At 29.4% G+C, this 7,921-nt stretch overlaps 1 long non-coding RNA gene across 1 annotated transcript; it reads left to right on the top strand.

Moving 5' to 3' along the window:
* Positions 1–7,067: 7,067 nt before the first annotated feature.
* LOC120351284 lies at positions 7,068–7,586 on the top strand. Its single transcript, XR_005571287.1, has 2 exons — positions 7,068–7,272; positions 7,520–7,586. It is a non-coding gene; the product is annotated as an uncharacterized LOC120351284 (long non-coding RNA).
* The last annotated feature ends 335 nt before the right edge of the window (positions 7,587–7,921 follow it).

Below are 7,921 nucleotides of genomic sequence, written 5' to 3'. Positions count from 1 at the left end.
TAATTTTTGAATATAAATCCCTTAGAAAACACATTCACCTTTAAATTTGCAATTCAAAATCATATTTGAATATAAGGTTTAGAAAAACTAGGATTTAAGTTATCTAAACTATTAACCTTCAAAGTTGAAAATATTCCTTAGGTTTAAGCCTTAGATTAAGTTTAATAGGAGGAAATTAACCCTTAAATAAATTTACAATTTATTACCTAATCAGACACACTATTTAGATTTTAGTTAATGAAAAAATGGCTAATATCTACTAATCATAAAGACATTGGAACCTTTACTTTATCCTAGGTATTTGGTCAGGATTTATAGGAACCATAAGTAGTATAATTATCCGATCAGAATTAACTCAACCAGGATCTCTAATTAAAAACGATCAAATCTATAATGTTTTAATTACATCACATGCTTTATTATAATTTTCTTTAAGTAATACCATTCTAATGGAGGTTTTGGTAATTGATTAGTACCCTTAATAATTGGTGCACCAGATATAGCCTTCCCACGAATAATAATATAAGATTTTGACTTTTACCCCCATCTTTAATCTTATTAATATCAAGATCACTCACTGGAACTGGTTCTGGAACAGGTTGAACCGTTTATCCCCCCCTTTCTAGAGTAACATCCCATTCCGGCCCATCTGTAGATCTAACCATTTTTTCTCTTCACATCGCAGGGGTTAGATCAATTATAGGTGCAATTAATTTTATTTCAACAATTATAAATATGCGATCAAAAAATATTTCAATAGAAAAATTACCTCTATTCTGTTGATCTGTATTAATTACAGCTATTTTACTCCTTTTATCCCTTCCTGTTCTAGCTGGAGCAATTACTATATTATTAACTGACCGAAATCTAAATACATCATTTTTTGACCCCACCGGGGGTGGAGACCCAATCCTCTACCAGCATTTATTCTGATTCTTTGGTCACCAGAAGTTTACATCCTTATTCTTCCAGGATTGGATTAATTTCTCATATTATTATACAAGAAAGAGGAAAAAGGGAAACTTTCGGATCTATTGGAATAATTTATGCAATAATTGCAATTGGAATTTAGGTTTTATTGTTGAGCTCACCATATATTTACTGTAGGTATAGATATTGATACCCGGGCCTATTTACGTCAGCTACTATATTATTGCGGTCCCACTGGAATCAAAATTTTTAGATGAATCGCAACAATTTACGCAAATAATTGCGTCTTCATATCACAAATTCTTTTGTAATCAAATTATGCGTTTTCTGATCATAAATTCGTTGTAATCAAATTTTGCGTCTTCATATCACAAATTCGTTGTAATCAAATTTTGCGTCTTCATATCACAAATTCGTTGTAATCAAATAATTGCTTCATATCACAAATTCTTTTGTAATCAAATTATGCATTCTCTGATCATAAATTCGTTGTAATCAAATTTTGCGTCTTCATATCACAAATTCGTTGTAATCAAATTTTGCGTCTTCATATCACAAATTCGTTGTAATCAAATAATTGCGTCTTCATATCACAAATTCTTTTGTAATCAAATTATGTGTTTTCTGATCATAAATTCATTGTAATCAAATTTTGCGTCTTCATATCACAAATTCATTGTAATCAAATTTCGCGTCTTCATATCACAAATTCGTTGTAATCAAATAATTGCGTCTTCATATCACAAATTCTTTTGTAATCAAATTATGCGTTTTCTGATCATAAATTCGTTGTAATCAAATTTGCGTCTTCATATCACAAATTCGTTGTAATCAAATTTGCGTCTTCATATCACAAATTCGTTGTAATCAAATTTTGCATCTTCATATCACAAATTCGTTGTAAACAAATAATTGCGTCTTCATATCACAATTCTTTTGTAATCAAATTATGCGTTTTCTAATCATAAATTCGTTGTAATCAAATTTTGCGTCTTCATATCACAAATTCGTTGTAATCAAATTTTGCGTCTTCATATCACAAATTCGTTGTAATCAAATTTTGCGTCTTCATATCACAAATTCGTTGTAATCAAATAATTGCGTCTCATATCACAAATTCTTTTGTAATCAAATTATGCGTTTTCTGATCATAAATTCGTTGTAATCGAATTTTGCGTCTTCATATCACAAATTCGTTGTAATCAAATTTTGCGTCTTCATATCACAAATTCGTTGTAATCAAATTTTGCATCTTCATATCACAAATTCGTTGTAAACAAATAATTGCGTCTTCATATCACAAATTCTTTTGTGATCAAATTATGCGTTTTCTGATCATAAATTCGTTGTAATCAAATTTTGCGTCTTCATATCACAAATTCGTTGAAATCAAATTCTGCGTCTTCATATCACAAATTCGTTGATCATAAATTTTGCGTCTTCATATCACAAATCCGTTGTAATCAAATTTTGCGTCTTCATATCACAAATTCGTTGTAATCAAATAATTGCGTCTTCATATCACAAATTCTTTGTAATCAGATTATGCGTTTTCTGATCATAAATTCGTTGTAATCAAATTTTGCGTCTTCATATCACAAATTTGTTGTAATCAAATTTTGCGTCTTCATATCACAAATTCGTTGTAATCAAATAATTGCGTCCTCATATCACAAATTCTTTTGTAATCAAATTATGCGTTTTCTGATCATAAATTCATTGTAATCAAATTTTGCGTCTTCATATCACAAATTCGTTGTAATCAAATAATTGCGTCTTCATATCACAAATTCTTTGTAATCAAATTATGCGTTTTCTGATCATAAATTCGTTGTAATCAAATTTTGCGTCTTCATATCACAAATTCGTTGTAATCAATAATTGCGTCTTCATATCACAAATTCGTTGTAATCAAATTTTGCGTTTTCTGATCATAAATTCGTTGTAATCAAATTTTGCGTCTTCATATCACAAATTCGTTGTATCAAATTTTGCGTCTTCATATCACAAATTCGTTGTAATCAAATTTTGCGTCTCATATCACAAATTCTTTTGTAATCAAATTATGCGTTTTCTGATCATAAATTCGTTGTAATCAAATTTTGCGTCTTCATATCACAAATTCGTTGTAATCAAATAATGCGTCTTCATATCACAAATTCTTTTGTAATCAAATTATGCGTTTTCTGATCACAAATTCGTTGTAATCAAATTTTGCGTCTTCATATCACAAATTCGTTGTAATCAAATTTTGCGTCTTCATATCACAAATTCGTTGTAATCAAATAATTGCGTCTTCATATCACAAATTCTTTTGTAATCAAATTATGCGTTTTCTGATCATAAATTCGTTGTAATCAAATTTTGCGTCTTCATATCACAAATTTGTTGTAATCAAATTTTGCGTCTTCATATCACAAATTCGTTGTAATCAAATAATTGCGTCTTCATATCACAAATTCTTTTGTAATCAAATTATGCGTTTTCTGATCATAAATTCGTTGTATCAAATTTTGCGTCTTCATATCACAAATTGTGTGTAATCAAATTTTGCGTCTTCATATCACAAATTCGTTGTAATCAAATTTTGCGTCTTCATATCACAAATTCGTTGTAATCAAATTTTGCGTCTTCATATCACAATTCGTTGTAATCAAATTTTGCGTCTTCATATCACAAATTCGTTGTAATCAAATAATTGTGTCTTCATATCACAAATTCTTTTGTAATCAAATTATGCGTTTTCTGATCATAAATTCGTTGTAATCAAATTTTGCGTCTTCATATCACAAATTCGTTGTAATCAATTTTGCGTCATCATATCACAAATTCGTTGTAATCAAATTTTGCGTCTTCATATCACAAATCGTTGTAATCAAATAATTGCGTCTTCATATCACAAATTCTTTTGTAATCAAATTATGCGTTTTCTGATCATAAATTCGTTGTAATCAAATTTTGCGTCTTCATATCACAAATTCGTTGTAATCAAATTGCGTCTTCATATAACAAATTCGTTGTAATCAAATTGCGTCTTCATATCACAAATTATTTTGTAATCAAATTATGCGTTTTCTGATCATAAATTCGTTGTAATCAAATTTTGCATCTTCATATCACAAATTCGTTGTAATCAAATAATTGCGTCTTCATATCACAAATTCTTTTGTAATCAAATTATGTGTTTTCTGATCATAAATTCGTTGTAATCAAATTTTGCGTCTTCATATCACAAATTCGTTGTAATCAAATTCTGCGTCTTCATATCACAAATTCGTTGTAATCAAATAATTGCGTCTTCATATCACAAATTCTTTTGTAATCAAATTATGCGTTTTCTGATCATAAATTCGTTGTAATCAAATTTTGCGTCTTCATATCACAAATTCGTTGTAATCAAATTTTGCGTCTTCATATCACAAATTCGTTGTAATCAAATAATTGCGTCTTCATATCACAAATTCTTTTGTAATCAAATTATGCGTTTTTGATCATAAATTTAAACAAATTCGTTGTAATCAAATTTTGCGTATTCATATCACAAATTCGTTGTAATCAAATTTGAATTAATTAAAACCCTTGTAATTCTCCCCAGAATTATAATTTTAACCTCGATAATCTCAATATTTATGTATATTCAAATTAATTATTTCTGTATAAACAATTTTTCCTTTGAAAAGAAAAATTTTAAGAACAATACAGCTAAATCTTTTCCTATTCTAAATTTATAGTATTTCCTATAATATTAATTTTTGAATATAAATCCCTTAGAAAACACATTCACCTTTAAATTTGCAATTCAAAATCAATTGAATATAAGGTTTAGAAAAACTGAGATTCCATTATATAAACTAAATTTACCTTTAAAATTGAATACTACCCAGGTTAAAGCCTAAAATAATTTAATAGGAGGAAGTTTCGTAATCTCTACGGGGTCCCCCTCCTTAGGATTCTTCCAAAATGAATTAATTAGAACCCTATAATTCTCCCAGAATTATAATTTAACCTAATATTCTCAATATTTATGTATATTCAAATCAATTATTTATTTATAAGCAATTTTCCCTGAAAAGAAAAATTTTAAGAACAATACAGCTAAATCTTTTCCTATTCTAAATTTAATAGTATTTCCTATAATATTAATTTTTTGAATATAAATCCCTTAGAAAACACATTCACCTTTAAATTTGCAATTTAAAATCATATTTGAATATAAGGTTTAGAAAAAACCGAGATTCCAATTATATAAACTAAATTTACCTATAAAATTGAATATACTACCCAGGTTAAAGCTTTCTGTTCCTCTTCACGTATCTGTTCCTCCTCACGTTTCTGCTCCTCCACCTCCTCTTCCCCCTCCTCTCCCAACTTCTGGATTGGTGTACTGCTTCTCCTTGGTTCATAATAGAAACTTGTTGATTCAATATCGTAAAGTACCGACGACTGAGTTTGAGCTTTGTCCAAAATATCAGAATCAAGATCACACTGGATACCAATAGAGCGAGTTTGTGGCTTGTCCAAAATATCAGAGCACAAAGAATAGGACATGATTCCTGTTCAAAGGTAAAACTGATAATGGCTTACATTTGGCGCAGTACACACCTTATATATAATATTGCATGCAGTGATGCACTCTATCAACAAATTACTGAACTTCTCAATTTAACAGCACGTACTCCGGAGTACATATCATTGTATTTTCATAATTTCTCCGGTTTTGATTCGCATTTTATTCTGAAATCGCACGGTAAATGAAAAAAGAAATTTCCTGCATCGCGAATACGTCAGAGAGATTTTTGACACTTTCGGTAGGCAAAATTAAATTTTTAGATTCCTACAAGTTTATGTCTGAATCCTTGGAAGTATTTTTGCGTAATTTGGTAGAAAGTACAGACATGGAAAAGAAGTTGGGGAAGAAAGTACATTGGAAAGAACTTCCTCCAATAGAATGTTTTCATAATGATTTAACGGACACACCTCTGACACGCGAAGAATATCAACATGCACAAAGTGTTCTCAACATTCAATATTTTCATTACCTTTCAACTCAATGCTCGAACATTAACTGAAGTTAATTAATTAATCATTACACTAACTTAATCTAAAAGAAAAATGGAATTTTCTATTAATTTGGAATAATACTTTCAAATCGAATTCGCCTATTCAGATCATCTATTTGAAATGAATTTTCAAAATGCATTTCAAATAGTTGATGTGAAAAGTCAAACACAATAATATTGAAAGTCATACAGATAAGAATGAATGGAATGCCAATCCAGCCAGATGTGTGTGGAGGCAACACTCAACATTCACAACAAGACCTTGTGAAGGTCGTGAATGAATGAACGCATGGCATTCACCAGATGTGTAAGGGCAACGCCCTCACTTCACAACAAGGAAGGCAGAGCGTTGAGCCGACTTGACACAGTGAGCGATCGGCGATGTTGTCAGCTCATGCGCATGCTTGCGCGTGCGTACACACTTCATTCTATAAAACACATTTTAATTTTTCTTATCACTCAATGCAACTTGGAGAGTGAGTGATTGAGTTCTCTACACGTATACTAGTGTGATAGGTGAGTGAAAACTTTTTATAGAATAACATACTATTTTTTATTGATATATAACAAGTAAATTATGCGGTTGACAAAGTAGGTTATGTATATGCTGATAGGCGATGCAATTGTCACCTTAACACAATACTTGAAAATTATAGATTATAATGAAATATATGTAATGGCTTGTGCCAAAACTAAATAACACAATACTTGAAAATTGTGATTTACAAGATATAGGTATAATGCCGAAAGGCGATGTAATGTCAAGTCCGAAAATTTGTTACAAGATTATTAACAAAATAACTTATAAGTAATAATAAAATTCATAAAATGTTAACTGGTAATATATTATCATGATTTAAATTTTATGCATTTTAACAATGTTTATGTCAGTCATGCACTGATTAATATGTTTCACAAACAGTAACAATGATTTGCATTATCAAATTGCATTATTTGCATTAATAAATGATTTTCATTTTAAAAGTAATATATCGTAAATTCATAAAATGTTAACTGAAACCCTAAAAGTAATATACTATTTTTTATTGATATATAACAAGTAAATTATGTGGTTAACAAAGTAGGTTATGTATATGCTGATAGGCGATGCAATTGTCACCTTAACACAAAACTTGTAAATTATAGATTCATACAACCTCAGCTGAGTGAAGTGGAGGAAACACAATACTTGAAAATTATAGATTATAATGAAAATATATGTAATGGCTTGTGCCAAAACTAAATAACACAATACTTGAAAATTGTGATTTACAAGATATAGGTATAATGCCGAAAGGCGAAACAAAATATGTAATGGCTTGTGCCAAAACTAAATAACACAATACTTGAAAATTATAGATTATAATGAAAATATATGTAATGGCTTGAGCCAAAACTGAATAACACAATACTGAAAATTGTGATTTACAAGATATAGGTTATAATGCCGAAAGGCGAAACAAAATATGTAATGGCTTGTGCAAAACTAAATAACACAATACTTGAAAATTGTGATTTACAAGATATAGGTTATATTGCCGAAAGGCAAAACAAAATATGTAATGGCTTGTGCCAAAACTAAATAACACAATACTTGAAAATTGTGATTTACAAGATATAGGTTATATTGCCGAAAGGCGATGTAATGTCAAGTCCGAAAATATATGCCGAAAGGCGATGCAATGTCAAGTCCGAAAATATATGCCGAAAGGCGATGCAATGTCAAGTCCGAAAATTTGTTACAAGATTATTAACAAAATAAGTAATAATAAAATTCATAAAATGTTAAATGGTAATATAATTATCATGATTTAAATTTTATGCATTTTGACAATGTTGATGTCGGTCATGTACTGATTAATATGTTTGACAAACAGTAACAATGATTTACATTTACTTTTAAAATTTTGGATGTCTTTGGGGGTCAAGAT

Source organism: Nilaparvata lugens, chromosome 5 (assembly GCF_014356525.2).
Source record: "Nilaparvata lugens isolate BPH chromosome 5, ASM1435652v1, whole genome shotgun sequence".
NCBI lineage: Eukaryota > Metazoa > Arthropoda > Insecta > Hemiptera > Delphacidae > Nilaparvata > Nilaparvata lugens.
This window is presented reverse-complemented; position numbering and strand designations above follow the sequence as displayed.